Genomic DNA, 19,775 nt, shown 5'->3' with positions numbered 1-19,775 from the left:
TCCCCGAACCTCCAATCAGCTTGGGTGTTTTCTTTACCGGCCCTTTTTGGGGCTTGAGGGCTCTTTTTTTTTTTCAATTGCCTTTCAGGCAGGCGTAGGCTTTTTTCTCGCTTGGGCCTTCCTCAAGCTAGCCACTACTGTGTTTCATGCCGACAACGTTAGCGGGCTGTTTCGTCGCCAAAGCAACCAATGTCTTCTTGATAGCCACCGAAGCTGCTGCTTTTTTCTTGAGGCCTTTTGGTTTCTTGACCCACATTTCTGCAAAAAAGAAGCAAACAGTGAGCAACCTATTTGCGCGGGAAAAAGAGCGCGAGTAAACGATAACTTAACCTTTCTCCAAAAATGGTAGGAAACCTGGTGTCGTCCCGATAGAAGCTGTATGCTCTCAGGTGAGAAAGCGTAATGATCTTGTTAACGTTATGCTGTCCATTGGAAAGGTCGTTGAAACGTTGGAGCTTCTGCAAGCTCGCGACAAGGAGATAGTTTTGCTCGACGTTAATTGCAAAACAAAGCAACACAATTAGCTAGAACACAAAGCTCGAAAGCAATCCTCGCACGCACGAAAAGTTGAAGTCTTACTTGCTTCTAAAGCGAAGACGCCGGTCCCTTGGGCTTCATAGAAGAAAAATTGTAGTCCCAATGCGAGACCTTCTTCGGGACATCAACTAGTCCGTTGAAACGTATCTTCCTAGCCTTGGAAAGGTAGTACGTCTGGTCTTGCCCTTTCTTGAGCCTGTATAGATAGACGAGCTCCTTGACAGATGGTTTGCCCAATTCAGGGATCATAGATGCTATGTATAGAGTGATGATAATTACATACGAATTTGCAGACAGCTAGAAAGGAACGATGTCGAACTGCTTCAGCACGCTGTCGATGAAATGATGAGGAGGAATGGATACCCCACATCTCAGGAAGGTCTCAAAGATCGCCACCCATCCGGGCAGGGGATTTTTCCAAGAAGAGTCCCCCAGAACCATCAAATTAAGTTGCGGTGCATAGACTGCTCTTATGTGCTCCAGATCCCCGATAGTAATTGAAGATTGTGGCTTTCTTCATAGCCTATAGATTGGAGATCACCTGGATTGAGCCAACTGTATCGAGGCATGGTTGGAAGAGTCTACCGCATTGGGGACCAAGCTTCGCGCAATGATTTCCTCAGAGACCTCTGGGGTTACATCCTCGAGGACTGCCGAGCCTGCGGGCAAGTCAAACATGCGATCGATTATGTGACTACTGGAATAAGACATAATTATAGCTCACTTATGGGTACCTGAAATAGAAGCAAACATGTGTCAAAGCTCGAAAAACTCGGCGACCATTTCACACTTGCTTTCAGTTCAAGCATCCAAGATAGCTCGCGCCACACGAAAAACGCACATGACCTACCCAGGGTTCCGGCGGCCACCACATTAAACCCTCCTTAAACCCAAGACAGCCGGAGATGCACTCAAAAACCCTACTTAAGCCCTAGAACACTCAATGTAGCCATAACAATGGCCACCATTTGACGCGAAAATTGGAAAAACAGATAAAGAAAGGGAAAAGAACCTTACCGGAACAAAAGAAAACTTTTGTGGATTAAAAGAGTACTATGACGACTGCGCCACCTTTTATAATGGTTTGCATGGAAGACAAAAGGGCAGGGTTTAATAGTAGCCGTCGATCTACAGTGAATCTCAGCCCTTCATTTGTCTAGCAATCTCAGCCCTTAGACGTGGGCACGTGCCATCCATCCACAAGGGGTGACGAACCATCAGATTGCTACAATGATAATCGTCATCGTACATCGTCTTGACTTCGCGCGTGGACAGCTGTAGTCTCCCATGCGTAGAGATGGCAATGGGCCCGATATTTTCAGGTACCCAACCGGGCCCGTCTCGAAAACGCTGGGCTTTACCCGATGTTTGCGGGCTTGGGCTTGGGCTTGGGCTTGGCTCTGGGCCTGATTTTAAGGCTCGACCTTGGGTATGGGCCGGGCTTGGGTATGTCTTCAGGCTCGTCTCGGCCCGACCTGGCACGACCCAACAATTTTAGTATTAATTTTACTAAATTACCCTTATACTATATATTTAATTACAAGATTATCCTCTCTCTCTCTCTCTCTCTCTCTCTCTCTCTCTCTATATATATATATATATATCTATACCATTTTCCCAAACCTAATCTCATCCCATTCCCTAAACTAAACTACACACCACCAATTCCAATATTTCCATCTCCCACCATTACATCTCCAATCTTCATCTCTAGATTGTCTCGTTGTCATCGATCTCGCCATCACTCTTCATATATATATATATATACCCATTTTTCCCAAACCTAATCTCATCGCATTCCCTAAACTAAACTACACACCACAAATTCCAATATTTCCATCTCCCACCATTACATCTCCAATCTCCATCTCTAGATTGTCTCGCTGTCGTCGATCTCGCCATCATTCTTCATATATATATATATATATATATATATACCCATTTTTCCCAAACCTAATCTCATCCCATTCCCTAAACTAAACTACACACCACCAATTCCAATATTTCCATCTCCCACCATTACATCTCCAATCTCCATCTCTAGATTGTCTCGCTGTCGTCGATCTCGCCGTCACTCTTCCATCTCTATCTCTAGTTTGTGCTCTCTTCTTTCCCCCCTTTTCTCTCCTTTCTCTTGGACTTTTCCTTGGTGTGTTGTTTTGTGTTATGATGTCGATTGTTGGGCATTAAAGAGAAGGCATTATTTGTTTTGGATATTGATATTTAAAGAGGAGGGAATTATGGGTGTTGACATCAATACTATTGTTGATTAATGTTTCATGCCAAGGTTGCCTCTAAATATAGCAGAAACAAAATCGATTATGCTTGTGGGGCAACTCTGTCACCTAACCAAGCTTTTTCTTCTACTTTCTACTTGTAGAAGCAAAACCATTTCATTTTCTTCTTCTTCTTGTTCCCACTTTGAAGCAACTCACTATTCATGGAGTAAAAGCCTAGTATGTTTTTGGCTTCTTCTATATAATTCTATTGGGTAAAGTTTCTCTTATTGCTTGTGATTTTTTGTGACTACCCACTTGGAGATTTTCTGGTTTTGTTTATTGTTTTACTAGTTATGAGTTCAATAGATGGCTGATCTTCTATTCAGGGTTGTGATTGTTGGGTTTTTTTTGCTTGATCTCTTGTTTTGAATCATGGGTTTGTTGGGTTTACGGGAGAATGTTGTTATTTAACTAACCAAACTTTTTATTGATGAACAAATTATTATGTGGTCTTAAAACTATAAATTAGCTATTAATTATGAAGTCAACAACTATAGTTCGAAATTTTTTATCAGAGGCCTTTTAAAGTATAAGGCTTAAGGTTAGCTCCCCATATGCTGAACGCAAAATTCTCCTTAGCTTCTAAGCCTTTATGTTTGGTAGCGTAGAAAAGTAAGATAACAGAATAGGGAAGGTAAAAAACATAAAATATGATTACATTCAAACCTTAACTTGCTTAATCCATCCACATCGTGTTAATAGGTCGCGTAAAAAATTAGCACCCCTACTATGAACAATAGTTTACAATTTTCTTCTCATCCCTTCATGCTTCCACCTTCACTTGTACTTGAGGCTTCTTCTATATCATTATATTGGGTAAAGTTCCTGGACATGTTATCTCCTATATTTAGTTTCTTCTTAATAGTATTGATTTTTGATTGGTATGTTTGATTTTTGATGATTAGTATGAATTGTTTATTGATATTCATACTTTTTGTTCATTCTTTTACATTTCAATGTGTCAATTCAAAATTCTTTACTTGCTAAACGAAAAAGCTTAGACAAAGAGATGAATCTACCTTCTGACTCATTGAAAAAATTGTCGACTTTGGATACGATTGGAAGTAATCAAATTCAATCTCCAATTCTAGATACTAAGGAAGAAACACATGAAGAAGATGGCCCACTTAATGAGGTTGACAGTTGCAGCAATACTGTAAGGACAAAATCAATTGTATGGCAACATTTCAAGAAAGTTAAAGTTGATGGCAAGGATAAAGCAGAGTGTAACTATTGTCGTAAACAACTTGCTAGTGGTTCTAAAAACGAGACAAGGCACTTGCATTCACATTATAAAATCTGTCCAAGGCAAAAGTATGAAAGTATGGAGATGTATCATGGAAGATTCTGTTGATGACCCCGGGAGAGGATTCTAGTTCAAAGTCACAAATGACCTTAACTTCGCATCAGTTTGATCAAGAGTCAATGAGGAAGGACCTTGCAATGATGATTGTTCTACATGAATATCCTTTGAGCATGATTGATCATTACGCGTTTAGGAAATTTTGTAACAACATGCAACCGTTGTTTAAGGTTGTGAGCAGAAACACTATTAAGAAAGATATATTCAAGATTTATGATGTAGAAAAGGAGAAGACAATGAAATTGTTAAACAAGAACTGGAGTAGGATTACTATCACTTCGAATTTGTGGACTGCCAACAATCAAAACAAAGGATATATGACGATCACAACACACTTTATCGACAACAACTAGGTCTTACAAAGTCGACTCATAAGGTATTATCTTTTAAGGTTTTATTATTCTTGTTTTTTAATACGATTATTGTAGATTAATATTATTTTTTATGTATAATTAATATTGTAGATTTGTATATGTGCCTTTCCCACATACTAGAGATGTGCTTGCTACGGCATTGATGGACTGCTCTTATGACTGGAATATTGATAGAAAGTTGTCAACATTGACACTCGATAACTGCTCCACCAATGATGCAGTTGTTGAAGATATCTTGAACGAACTTCCAAGTGCCTCACTTATGCTATGTGGTTCATTGTTTCATTTGTGTTGTTGTGTGCATGTTCTGAATCTAATTGTTCAAGATGGATTATCAATGATTGGACAAGCAATTGCAAGAATCTGTGAGAGTGTTGCTTATTGGTCAGCATCTCCTAAAAGAAAGCAAAAATTTGTTGAAGCGTCGCGTCAAAAAGGCATAGAAAGTACGAAGAAGTTGGCTCTTGACTGTAAGACTCTCTGGAACTCAACTTATTTAATGCTTGAAACTGCTTTCATCTACAAAGATGTGTTTTTTTGTTTAAAGCTTCGTGAGCCACAATATAAACGTTTGCCAACTGAGGAGGAATGGGAGTTGGCAGAACAAGTTTGTTCAAAGTTGAAAATAATTTATGTTGCCACAAACTTGTTCTCCGAAACAAAATATCCGACGTCTATTATTTATTTCCCAAAAGTTTGTGAAATTAGAATTGTATTGTCTAGTTGGCTCAGATGTGAGAATGATTTGATAAGGAATATGAAAAAAAAAAAAAAATGCTTGAAAATTTTAGCAAGTATTGGGATGTGATTCACAATGTCTTGAGGGTAGCGAGTGTTTTAGATCGTAGATATAAAATGAAATCGTTAGATTATTTTTTTCCTCGGATCTATGGAGTTGATGGTAAAGATCATATTATAAGAATTCGAGGATTTTTATCATATTTATTTAATTAGTACCAATTTAGGCAAGGAAATAGTCAACCTCCTCCCAATGCACCTTCTTTTCAGACTAATATTCCTTATGGTGAAGAGGACGGGTCCGTTAGTGACTTTGAGATGTATATTGCACAAGAATCAAATGTTATCGAAGGAAAGTCAGAACTAGATTTTTACTTAGAGGAGAAACTTTTGCCTAGGACTCCTAACTTTGACATATTGGTTTAGTGGAAGGCAAATGAGCCTAAATATCCAATCTACTCTTCTATTGCACGTCACATCCTTGCTATTCCTATCTTCACGATCGCTTCTGAGTCTATATTTAGCATGGGTGGGAAGGTAGTAAGCACACATAGCAACAAACTTCATTCAGATACATTAGAAGCATTGATGTGTGCTTAGAATTGGTTATGGGCGGATATAAAAGGTGATTATATCAAAATTTTATTTCTTTAACATATTTGTCTTATTGTCTTTAATGTATATTTTTTATTTCTTTAACGTATTTGTTTTATTGTCTTTAATGTATATTTTGTATTCTTATTAGGTCAACGATCATGCTCGACATTTTTTGATGACACTGATGAGGAAGAAGAGGAATTATGATGATGAAGAATAGGTATGCAATTGGTTAGATATTTAGTCTTTCATGTGTTACATGCTTCTGTTAGGAAACGATCTAACCCATGGAAGCGGAAAACAAAAATAAAACAGCGATCGATTCCATTTTAAGCCAAGATCAGGATACATATATTATAGATAATATGTTAAATCAAATATTCTATAGTAATATGAACGATCAGAGTAAAGATTAGAGTTCATACGCACGTTTGGAGGCTCATTCAAACTTGTCTCTTACTGGGTTTACTATCAATTCAAGTAGAATTGAACCAATGGCAGTCCACATGAAGATAACCCGAAGAGCTAAAGAGGGATTTGCTAGATCCTCTTTAGCCTCAAGAATCAAGAACAAGAATCAAATGAATTTGATTCATACAAAGTAAAGTGGCGTGGGCTAGAGAGTGGGCTGGAGCTTTTTTATTTATTTTTTTTTAAATTTTTTTAAATGAAAAGTGTTATTTAATTCATAGAACACATGCACTTATATAGTGCATGTGAAACCCTATTCCACTTAGGAATAGGCTTAGGCACCAACCCAAACAGCCCCATTTAGATATTTTTATTTTAATTATTATTAATTCAATTAATATATATATAATATATTAACATTTAACATTAACAATAATTTATTTAAATATATGCGTACACATATTTAAATATAATCTCACTTATTTAATTTTAATATCAAATTAAATAAAAGCAACAACCTTAGCAAATTTAATTGCACTGTAAGATTACCAAAATACCTTTTCATCTAAAAAAAATGAAAACGCCCTTCTCACAAACTGATTCTTAAATTATCTTCTATGTGTGTGACCCGTAGGCTCCCCATTATTTTGGCAGTGTGTAGTATCGCGATTAACACCAATTAATCGTCTCACTACACACAGACCAAGATTGACCCCTAGCAAGGCATCATGGCCACCTGATAGATTCAGATTCAACGAAATAGCTACCTATCAACGATATGGTTACTGTAAAATCAAATCCTTTCATCATCTGTTATCTCATCGAGATTGTGGCACATAAATAGTGTCAACCTCAGTTACTCTCGATATATTTGTATTCAGTTACTAGACCAATGACCGAAATAATGAATTAGATTGAGCAATAACTCAATCTCACTGTGATCACAAATTTACTGTTATTGTCATTAACTGAATTGCGTCGTGAGATAACTTCTCCTGTACTCGGGAGTGATGAATCCTCTATCGATCCACCATAGTCTTGATACACTCCTCGATGCAGCCAATCACTACTGTATTGATAGCTCTGAATAGAACTGCGTTGGGCTAGTGTCAAACTACATGGATTAGTGCACAAGACGCTCTGGTGATCTCAAGTCTAAGGATCACATGCATCACCATTCGTTAGAGGATTTGTTCCATAGACACTGGGGTTACCATCTATATGGAATCCTCTGGTAGATCAATTCAGTGAACTTGCCTAAAGCAAGCACCTATGTGTTGCACCAGGTTGCCAGCAAACAACCTTAACAAGTGAGATATGTCACTGCCTTTCGACAGGGTCGTTCAACAATATGATAGCCTTACTGTATTATTTGTGCCCTTGGTCAGATTAATACTGGGGCTACGGACGTTTTTAGAATGGCCACCATATGTGATCATAGGGTTCTCACTATCAAGATTTGAAACACTTGATACCCTCGTCACGGTTCTACTATTCTAAGGACATATATCAATACATACAACTATGGTTTACATGATCTAGTAGATAATGCCTTTATTGATTAATAAACATTATTACAAAGAGTCAATACCACAATAATTGATTGGCTTTAAGGCATCTACTCCAACAACTTCTTATGTATTTTATAATTGTAAAGAGGTGGACTTACCCGATTGGAGCTGGAGCTTGCAAAACTTAAGGAGGCAACAACTTAGAAATTTGTGATGGAGTTTACTGTTTTGTATTTGTTCAGATTTTACTGTCTCAATTTGATTGTTGCTCTTATGGTTATGTTATACTCTAAAAATTACATGGATGGATGCACTTTGTGGAATGTTATTTATATATGTGGTGAGTATTCAAAAATAAATTAATATTTAAAAACTGTTTCTAGAATTAAAAATATAAAAAAAAAATTGAAATTTTACATTATAAAAATGGGCAGCTTGGGCCGAGCCTGAGGTTACAAAAAGCCCGTCGGTCCAGGCTTGGGCTTTACCTATCATACTCATGACGGGCCCGGGCCAGGTTTGGGCCTTTGCCATGAGGTTGGACTTGGGCCTGAGCCAAAGGGTACCCAATCTCGGCCTAGCCCATTGCCATCACTACCCATGCGCGACGAAATGTGACTGACAAAGGCTGCCTCATTTCATGCAACACGACCGCATGGAATTTACACATCTACCCTAACTCTTCATTTTCTGAGTTTTGTCAGGTATCACAGGAAATGAAAATCCAAGTGTGAAGTACGTCGATCAAGTGTGAGGTCGACCCTTGAAGCTCGACCAAACCTGCATCCGGTGACCTGCTGGTAATGTTGAGCTTGATATCAAATTGAGCAATAGTCTTCGAAGCCCGAATCAAACACTATGGGGCAGATGTTGTGTGTGATTTTTTCATTAAGCTCGGTGAGTAGCGAGATATTAGATCGACCCAGAATCAGTGTGACTCTACCGGTTGTCTAACCCAGCATAAGCTCATCAACACATAGCTCGACCCAGCACAAGCTAGTCGCGAACAACCCAAATGGTCATTCAATCAATTCCCAAATAACTTCAGATCCCAGATATTATGGGAATGACTAGATTAACTGCATTTTCTACGTAATCACAGTGCCCAATCACAAGAATATCAGAGTTGCAGTTCAGATAAATTGTAATCCCTTTATTTTCGCTCTTTTCTTTGTGCAAACCTTGTATAGAAACCCTCTCAAATGATGAAAAAGGGGTTAGAAATTTTTCATAGAACTCTTATTGTAAGCTCTCACAGCAAATGCAAGAACAGTGGACGTAGGCATAAGAGGTTACCTCGCTGAACCACTTTAAAAATCTTATTATCTTTTATTTTATTGTACTTATCATTCACCCATCGCTGATTATCCGTAATCATGCCCACATCCGTTCTGATTCCACCAAGGTCAATCGGATCTCTCTAGTTGGTGCGAATTTTCATATCAACACTATGTGACAATATATGTTTAAGCCTAAGTATCCATGCACTCAATATATGCAAAAGAAGCAACTGATATATCAAACAATAGACTATATATAATCAACAAAATATGAGTACAATAGTCTAGACATAAAACATTAGTGATACTTATGCACTGAAGGAGATATGCATCAATTAGAGAACTTATCATATTTCCATATGATATAGAACTTAAGTTTAGTCTAAATAAGCTACAAAAGGATATTTTGATCACTTGTACAATGTAAATTTATACTGAAAATGGAATGGAAAATTTCTCAAAATCCCAATCATAGCACACCATTCAAATTAAAAAATGCCCCACAAGTTGAGGCACATGTTTGAAAAAAGCAAACTTAGAAACAGGAACATTCCAGACTCTCAATAACTCATTTGTACCATACATCAACTAAAGCCAAAAACAAAAAACCAAAGCCACAGGATAAGAGATAAAATTGAAATTAATACCATCAAATAACTCTGATAGATAAGTAAAATTTAATACTAGCAAGAAATACCTTTGACAATGGCAGATAGATTCATCAACTGATATATTATGATCAATTCATGCATTCATGTGCACATAATATAAAGTCAGATGTTCCAACATTATAGAGATATGTAAGTCCTAAAATTTGGTGAGCTGTAATGTTCCTAGATTCACTTCCATAACATAAATTAAAAAAAAAACAAAAAACAAAAAAAACAAAACATACTTTACTCACCCAATGATCTTCAATCCATCCTAAATTGATTTGGAGCACCATCATCAACATCATCATCTACAAAAATTTTAGCAAAAATAAAAATCATAAGTTAAAACTTCTGATTTTAAACTAATTTAATTTAAAATAGCTATCAAGTTAGTTAAAAAATTGAAAACAACCTTGTGAAACATCTGATGAATAATAATAAGAAGGATGATCACCAACATCGACAAGAATAGACCCTTCTCCATAAAATGCTTGTTCCAATTCATCATAATTAAGTTCACCATCCTCCTCTTCATCCTCAACTATCCAAAATTCAGTTTTATCGTTACTTTCATAATCAATAGGATGAAAACTCCTTCTCTTGTAACACATCCTAAAAGACCATAGTTAAATATTAAAAGCATGACAAATAAAAATATAAATGAAAATAAGAGATAATAAGAAGAATGAGTAATGCATAATTGCCAATGCTTTATACCTAATTTTCAAATGCAAGTTATAATGAACAAAAACAAGATCATTCAACCGTTGATGCTCCAATTTGTTCCTCTTTTTTTGTATGTATGCATTCGAAAATACTCCAATTTCGCTCACATCTCGAAGACGTTGAAGTTTGGATTAGAATTTTAATTGCAAACGTCTATAAATTTGGAGCATTGTAACCATATGTCCTCCACCACTCATCTAATTGAAAATTAAAATAAATATTAAACATAATTTCATAATTCAAAAATCGGACTTAAAATTCAAAAATTTAATAACTATTACATACTAGGTCGTGTGGTTCTGTTGGTTTTAACAGCAAGCTCATGCGAAAAGCTTGCCTCACGGTCTCGAAATATCCTATTCTCGTCTACTAACTTTGACTTGCTCACTCTGAACGTACTTGCTTTCCTCTTAATAACATCAAGAGATCACTCATGACCTCTAGTTTGGTGCTAAAAGATACATGGTCATATTAAAAAGCTGCATTCAAAAAATAAGTGGCAGCATGAATATCACGGCACAACATCCATCATACTCATACCCTATTGTTGGCCTCTCATCTGAGTCTACAATCTACATCAAACGCATCAATGGAGTCATAACTTTGGAAACTTTATCCATGTCATCCCCAATTCATTATTTACAATTATGAGAATAACATCCTTGCCTTTAGAAGTTTTTGCATGTCGAGAATCCACAAAAATCTATTTGTCACCATAGCTTCCAAGTCATGTTTGTGCTCATGAAAGCTTCTCAATGCAATGTTAGTTGTAGCAAAACGGGTTGCGCCCGGGCATACAATTTCTTTCCACCTTGTTCATAGATAGTAGATGTTAGTAAATTATTAAAAAATGTATATTATGTTATGAATTGACAAGAACTTGAGCTAAAAGTATATAACTTGTCCTTATTGTATAATTATACACAAACTTTGTCACTTCAGATGCACGTTTCGCAAGATGAACTATGTGATCCAGCTCAGCTATATCTTTCAACATCAAATTTATGCAATGCACTACACAAGGCGACTAAGTAATATCTCATATTTCTCACACAACATTATTTCAGTAGCTTTATATTTTACTCCATTGTTAGTGACAACATGGACAATATTACTTGGTCCAACCCATAAAGTCATTTCCTCAAACAATTTGAACAATGTAAAGGCATCCTTTACAGCATCTGAAGCATCCATGGATTTCAGAAACCAAACTCCTTTAAGACAATATACAAGAAAATTAATTAGTGACTTATGTGAAGTATCAGTTCAACCATCAGCCATTAATATATATCCAACCGCTTCCCAAGTACTCCTGTAACTGTCAAAAAGTAACTGCAATTCCTTCTTAGCATCTCTTAATAAATTTACATGCATAGTATCATAAGTTGGATGTTTATACCTAGGACCAATTGCAGCTATAGCATCAACCAAAGGTTGAAGATAAATGGAATTTACAACATTTATTAGGATGCAAGCATCATAACAGAACCTTATAAAAGCCATGTCTGCTCTCCATGTAGCTTTTTTCCAGCCAAAACACTCCTAATTAAGGGTTGAGACCCAAAAGTACACTTTGGGGCAAAATAATCACTAATTGCAATAGGTCTATTTCTCTTAGTGCTTGCACATTGGTTTTTACTGCTAATACTAGCACTTTCATTCATGGTCATTTGCGATGGAGAGACCTCTTCACAATCTTCATCTAATTTATCGCCCTCAAATTCATGTACACTAGCACCATAAGGAGTGACATGCTGACAAAACTCTTCATTTTCTTTATTCTTTACCCCAATTTCGTTTAGCGCTTCCTGCATTGGAATCTAACATCATAAGGAACCTATAAGCACTTTCCAACATCCCACTTTACTCCTGCTAGGTGTTGTTTCATCCAAAAAATACCTCCACCTCTAGTTACCTTGCCATAGTAAAGACATGTTAATGTCATTTTTCTATCTCTATCAAAACCCTTAACAACATATGCCCAAGCTATATCACTCCTTCCTCGAAAAGATTGTGAGGAAGCACTCGTAGATGTAGAGTTTGCCCAGACGCAGATGATGACATTCTCTTCCCTGGACACCAACAAGTGATTAGTTTTAGATAAAAACTAGCTACTATTTTGACAAATAATATGAAAAACTGCTTAGTTTTACATATTAAGATTAGACTACAAAACTATACACAATCTTTAGTTTGACCAAATATCCAATCTAAAAATTCCTCAAACCACAACAGTCAATCAACTAACAATTATCAAACAACATTCAGAAAAGAAAAAATGAAAAACAGAATACATAATTCAGCGAAAAACTGCAATTTCTTATCTGAGCAGTTTTACATTGGAAACTGCTTAGACAAGAAGTTGTAGCTTAATTTTAATACATAGCAGTTAGCACTACAGTACATGATTGTTTTATAGAAAAAAAGAACAAGAAATTAAGTAAATTCTATATATAAAGTAAGAACAATAGCATGGAATTCATCATATAAACTTCTTGATCATATATATATATGGACTTACAATTTTCAAAATCAAAATCTTCTTTAGATTTCGAATGGAAAACTTTGTGCTCACTACATGATTTTTCTATAGGAAAAAAGAGCAAGAAATTAAGTAATCCATATATAAGGCATGAACAATAGCATGGAATTCTCATATAAACTTCTTGATCATTTTTTTATTATAACTGAGATGTCCGGGCCAATTTGCGCGCATCTCAACTAATCATCGAGGCTCATTGATCACCCTACAAGCCCAATGTTAGATCATTTCTCTTACTTCTTCAATCACAAGCCATGCTTTATGCCCTCCAGCAATGGTCCAACCATTTGAATGTAATTAATTAATTTCATCAAGTTTCAAATGCTTTTTCATCTGGGCTAGTTGGGTCGGCGGTCTAACACTGTTATGCCAGTCCAATAGTGGTCCAAAGCAGTTTATTCTTCAAAATCAGGTTTTATATGTTAGTGGACCGAAGTCATGGCCAAAACCTGGTTGGGCCGGTTCGATTCGGGTTTAAGAACATGCATAATACAGTACACACAAAAAATAAAAAAAAATCAAAATACTATATATATGTATTTTCACACGCACCATAACATATATATTGTTATGTTATATTTAATGAATTTAGCTATGTTTATTTAAAAAACCCAAATTCTCAATTCATTATGTCAAATTTCGAAATATCTCCATCTATAGTCGAATATGGATTTCTTTTAAATGCATATTATATTATAATTAGTCTAAAATGACAAATTTGTATGGTCCTAGCAAAATTATTTTAGACAAGTTTCACTTAGGACTCTAAATTAATTAAAGATATTTATTTATAGGGAACCAAAGAATGGAAGATTATCCATAATGTTAGGATTATTATTTTTGAGTGTCAATGAGAAATACAGTTGTCTGCCCACTTTGAAGTATAATAATATTTTTAGCATTTTATTTTTCATGATAAATGAAGTATCATATCGTGGCCTTATTAATTATTTTAGTGATATATTTCTGAAAAATAGTAATTAAGAAAATTAGGTAGCTAATGAGGCAGTTTAAGTAGATGAATATGCTGGTTAAGCTGTGACCTTGAACTGAATATAGGATGTTCATTCTACAATAATTAATAATCAATTATAGAGTTTAAATATAAGAAGGAAATAAGCACTGATGATAAGCAATTTTACATAAGCAAAATTGTTGTTATTTCTTAAACATCATAATGTTAATGGATGACCAAATCCGACGTATGCATATTAGGGTTTGAATCACGTGATTTCACAAATAATGCTAAAGTGTGTTGTCAACATCATTGAAAGCATTACGAAATCTCACATTTCCTAATGCTCAAGGAGCTGGTTGTTTTGTTCATTTTGGATTAACCCCACATTATACATAACAAAAAATATAAATTGTTAGCTACGTAGCGCAAAAAATTACATGGCTAACTTTTAGCTGCACAACTTCTAGCTACAATAAATTACAAAACATTGCATTTGTTGCTAAATCATTTAGCTACGCAAATTCATATTTTAGCTACAATAACACGATGGCTAGAAATGCATAATGTTGTAGTGGTTTTTTAGTTCTAAGTATACCAACATTTTGTGGTATGCAATAAAAACTATTTTCTGATATTTTTGGATTGTGTTTAAAGAAGTTTTTTATAGTAAGAATTGTTTTTTGATATTTTTTTAATTGGTAGAAGACATTCTGTAAAAAATTTGGGATTATGTATAAAGCATTCTATAAAAAAATTCAAAAGGCTTATTTGGGTTTCAAAAGTTATTAGTTTCCACTATTTGTTGTTGCTATAATTAGTATTTCTCATAATTAAAGCCATGATTTCTATGGTAAAGAGAAATTCTGCTATAATAGTTTATTATATCTAGCCAACCTAATTCTAATAATATTTTGAATTTAAGTCAATTGCACACGCAATCACATTAGGGTTCCTCACTCACCCCTACCGCAATAGAAGATCAAGAAAGGTAAGGATCTCTTCCCAAATCTTGAATTCATATGCATCAATATTACCTCTTAAATCAAATTAATGGCAGGAATGTTCATTTGTTAAATAAGTTCTGCTCAGAATCGGACATTTCTAAATCAAAGTTCTCGTTTAGATTTTATAGTTATCAAGGTTCTATCACTCCAATGGCCATCAAGGAACCATGTATGATCTCTTTCACAATCTCCTTCATATAGACTCTCAAGCATCTAAAGTTTCTCTAAATCATGTCGCTCAAAGTTTCACTTAAAAACAAGGATGAATTTAAACTTCTGGTGATAAGCAAGTTTTGCTCATCATCGTGATAAGTATTCTTAATCAAATCTTTATTTGGTATGTTCTTGTTTTATGGTCTAATAATACTTCCATTCGATTTAGGGTTTCATGACCTAACAACTCTTAAGATTTATTAAAAAAACACACCATAAACTTCAGTAGATATCTTGAAAAGAGCTTTCCTCATTGTATACATATCTATTGCTTTTGTATTTTGTATAACTATGTGTCTTTTTCCTATTTGGGGATACAAATCTGGAAAGAATTGGTTTAAGTTATGCCAATCTCGAGTTGTTGATTGTCATTTGGTCTTCTGGTGAATGTTTTTATTATTGAAAGTCATGGTGTCGATTTTATGCTGGTAAGGTTCTCTCACTCATGGCTACTCCAATCAAGAATGAAGATACAAGGTATGGCAGTAAGGTTCTAAAAACTGTGTCGCTCAGAAAGGTTCCTTTTGAATCATATGACATCAGGTTCTTCTTTTACCTAACTCTTGATCAGAATCAAACATTAATGAGGGGTACGTAATCTTATCAAAATCTTTATTTGGTAAATCTTTGTATTGGTAGGTTCTTTATGGTCTAAAAATGACTCAATTCTGAATCAAACTTCCCCTGGTGGCAAATGGTTAGGTTATGACTGGCAAACTCCACTAGTGGTAGTAACATTCATGATAGTCCACCATTGAGCCAAACTTCAACTGCTATACTTCATTCTTCTCTGCTAATACTATGAGGTTTGTTCTAAGTGCACAGCAATTTTATGGTACGCAATAGAATCGTTTTCTGGTATTTTTGGATTGTGCATAAAGACCCTTTTTTTAAAGTAAAAACTGTTTTTTGAATTTTTTTTTTTTTTTTACTTGTGTATGAAGGACATTTTATAAAAAATTTGGGATTTTGTAAAAAGACTTCTATAAAAATTCAAAAAGGCTTATTGGGTTTCAAAAAGTTATTAGTTTTGTATTTCTTTTTTGTTTGCTATCATTAGTGTTTCTCATATTACAAAACCATGATTTTATATGTTAAAAAATAATCGTGCTATATTGTGCTCTAATCGTGCTATAATAGTTTATTATATCTAAGTCAACCTAATTCTAATAATATTTTAATTTCAAGTCAATTGCACACCAGTCACACTAGGGTTCTCTCACTTATCCCTACCGCAATGGAAGAAATCAAGAAAAATAAGATCTTTTTCCCAATCTTGAATTCATATGCATCTAATATTACCTCTTAAATCAAATTAAATGTAGGAAAGTTTGTTTGTTAAATAGTTTCGCTCATGATCAGACATTTTAAATCAAAGTCCTCGTTTCGATTTTATAGTTGTTAGGTTGTATCACTCCCATGGCCGATCAAGGAACAGGTATGATCTCTTTCACAAACTCTCCAATTCATATAGACTCTCAAGCATCTCATGTTCTCTTAAATAAATGTCAGCTCAAAGTTTTGCTCAAAAGCAAGATGAATTGAAACTTATTTCTATTGATAAGCAATTTTCGCTGACCACTGAGGTAAGTATTCTTGATCAAAATCTTTATTTTGTAGGTCTTTCTTGGTCTAATGATACCTTTATTCTTTAGGGTTCCATGTCTAACAACTCTTAGACTTAATTAAAAAAAAGAAACCATAAAACTTCATTAGATATCTTGAAAAGATTTTCCTCATTGTAGACATACATCTTTGCTTTGTATTATATAGACTATGTATCGTTTTCCTATTTAGGGATACAAATCTGGAAAGAATTGGTTGAGGTTATGCCAATCTTGAGTTGTTGATTGTCATTTGGTCTTTGGTAAATGTTTTTATCATTGAAAGTCCTGGTTTCGATTTTATGGTTGGTAGGTTTCTCTCACTCATGGCTACTCCAATCAAGAACGAACTTAGAAAGTGATCTTTATGAAATCATATGACATCAAGGTTCCTATTTTACCTAACTCTTGATCAGAACCGAACATCATGAGGGGTACGTAATCTTGATCAAAATCTTTATTTGTTAAATCTTGATTTGGCAGGTTCATTGTTTATGGTCTAAAAAGGACTCAATTTCTTAATCAAACTCCCCTTGGTGGCAATGGTTAGGTTGATGACCAGCAAACTGCCTCTAGTGGGTATGACGTTCATGATATCCATCATCAGCCAAACTTCAACTGCTAATGCTTCATTCTTCTCTACGGCAAGGAGCCAACTCTTGGGGTAAACAATGTCTTGAAGACAATACGCCAAGTCTTAGTGTTGGGAGGTCATATAATTTCAACTATGATTGCAGTTTTGGTGACAAATTGCAAATTTGAGATGTCTAGCAAAGCGAAATACCTATTAATTTTCTTATATTGTGTACTTTGTGTTGTCCCCATTTCTATGCTTTATTTCTCTCGGGTACAAGAGAGTGCAGGGGTTATAAGGGCAATTACGATTGTTGCCACGGGCTCTCGACCTTGTTACTGCACTAGGCTCCATATGCCAAAGGCGGTGGTTGTCTGGTCACTGTTGGTGTTTAGTTTAATATCACCAACGATTTTTGGTTAGCTATAAAAACTGTTATTGATATTTTTGTATTGTGTATAAAGACATATAAAGACATTCTGTAGAGAATTGAGAAAGGTTTATAGGAGTTTTAAAATAGTTATTGGTTTCCCATATTTCGTTGTTGAATTAGTGTTTCTCATAGTTACAAAAGACATGTTTTTCACACCTTCTTCCTATAAAGATCTGTTTATGTTTTGCAGAGAGAATAAATTATGTGCATCCTAGTCAATGAAAGGATTGGACATAAATTTTTTGCTGAAATTGAGTAAAACTTGAATGATGGCTATTTGAAATTTTTGGAGTTTCGGCTGAAAGTTTTATGGATTTAAAGGGGTATAAATTGTTGCTGAAATTTTACATTAAGCTTGTAGAGGTGTTGTTTTGCTTTCATTATGTTGGCTGAACATTTTGGGGTTTACTCTATATTAAACTTATTTGAGATGATTTTATGGAGAAAGGTGTGTTGACAGTCGTAAAAAGATGAAATTGACGTTACGGTAAGTATTATTTAGTGAAAATATAATTGGTTTGATAAATATCTATTTTATTTTGGGGTGCCTTGTTTTAATTACAATGTCCATATTCCTCTTCTTCCTCACTTGTTTTATGAGCAATAAACACCCAGCCCTAAAAGAAATGGATAGATTTAGAAGATGTAGTGGTTAAGTTTAACAATTAAAATTGTCATGATTAAGAGTTTTTTGGGGTTTGATTGCAGACCCAAGTTTTCGGACTGTTAAGAGACGGACATTTTATGGGTATCAAATATGAGATTAAGTTTAATAATTCACACTCATTATTTTTAATCAATATGTTCATAACTTTTATTATGACAGTAAAAAAAACGGATACTATTCTCGTGTTTGAAGTTTGGATTGAATCTTGCAAAGAAGAAAGGAACGCAAGTTATCCAGTATAGAAGACATCTTGTAATAGCTTTTTATTCTCTTTAACTACTTCTTGATTTTTTTATTATGCACACACATCCAACCTAATTTTAAAATTTATTTTGCAATCACAGTTTGATCGATGAAAAAAAAGTAGAAGGACAACTCTTATTGAATATGATGAAATATTTGAACATTCTTGGTCCAGAGAATAGTGGCTATTTGCTGCTTATGGTCAGCATCTCCTAAAAAGAGCAAAATTTGTTGAAGCGTTCGTCAAAAAGGCATAGAAGTACGAAGAAGTTGGCTCTTGACTGTAAGACTCTCTGGAACTCAACTTATTTAATGCTTGAAACTGCTTTCATCTACAAAGATGTGTTTTTTTGTTTAAAGCTTCGTGAGCCACAATATAAACGTTTGCCAACTGAGGGGAATGGGAGTTGGCAGAACAAGTTTGTTCAAAGTTGAAAATATTTATGTTGCCACAAACTGTTTCTCCGAAACAAAATATCGACTTCTATTATTTATTTCCCAAAAGTTTGTGAAATTAAATTGTATTGTCTAGTTGGCTCAGATGTGGAATGATTTGATAAGGAATATGAAAAAAAAAAAAAATGCTTGAAAATTTTAGCAAGTATTGGGATGTGATTCACAATGTCTTGAGGTAGCGAGTGTTTTAGATCGTAGATAAAATGAAATCGTTAGATTATTTTTTCTCCTCGGATCTATGGAGTTGATGGTAAGATCATATTATAAGAATTCGAGGATTTTTATCATATTTATTTAATTAGTACCAATTTAGGCAAGGAAATAGTCAACCTCCTCCCAATGCACCTTCTTTTCAGACTAATTTCCTTATGGTGAAGAGGACGGGTCGTTAGTGACTTTGAGAGGTATATTCACAAGAATCAATGTTATCGAAGGAAAGTCAGAACTATTTTTACTTAGAGGAGAAACTTTTGCCTAGGACTCCTAACTTTGACATATTGGTTTGTGGAGGCAAATGAGCCTAAATATCCAATCTACTCTTCTATTGCACGAGACATCCTTGCTATCCTATCTTCACGGTCGCTTCTGAGTCTATATTTAGCATGGGTGGGA

Source organism: Pistacia vera, unplaced genomic scaffold, assembly GCF_008641045.1.
Source record: "Pistacia vera cultivar Batoury unplaced genomic scaffold, PisVer_v2 Contig971, whole genome shotgun sequence".
Lineage (NCBI taxonomy): Eukaryota > Viridiplantae > Streptophyta > Magnoliopsida > Sapindales > Anacardiaceae > Pistacia > Pistacia vera.
This window is presented reverse-complemented; position numbering follows the sequence as displayed.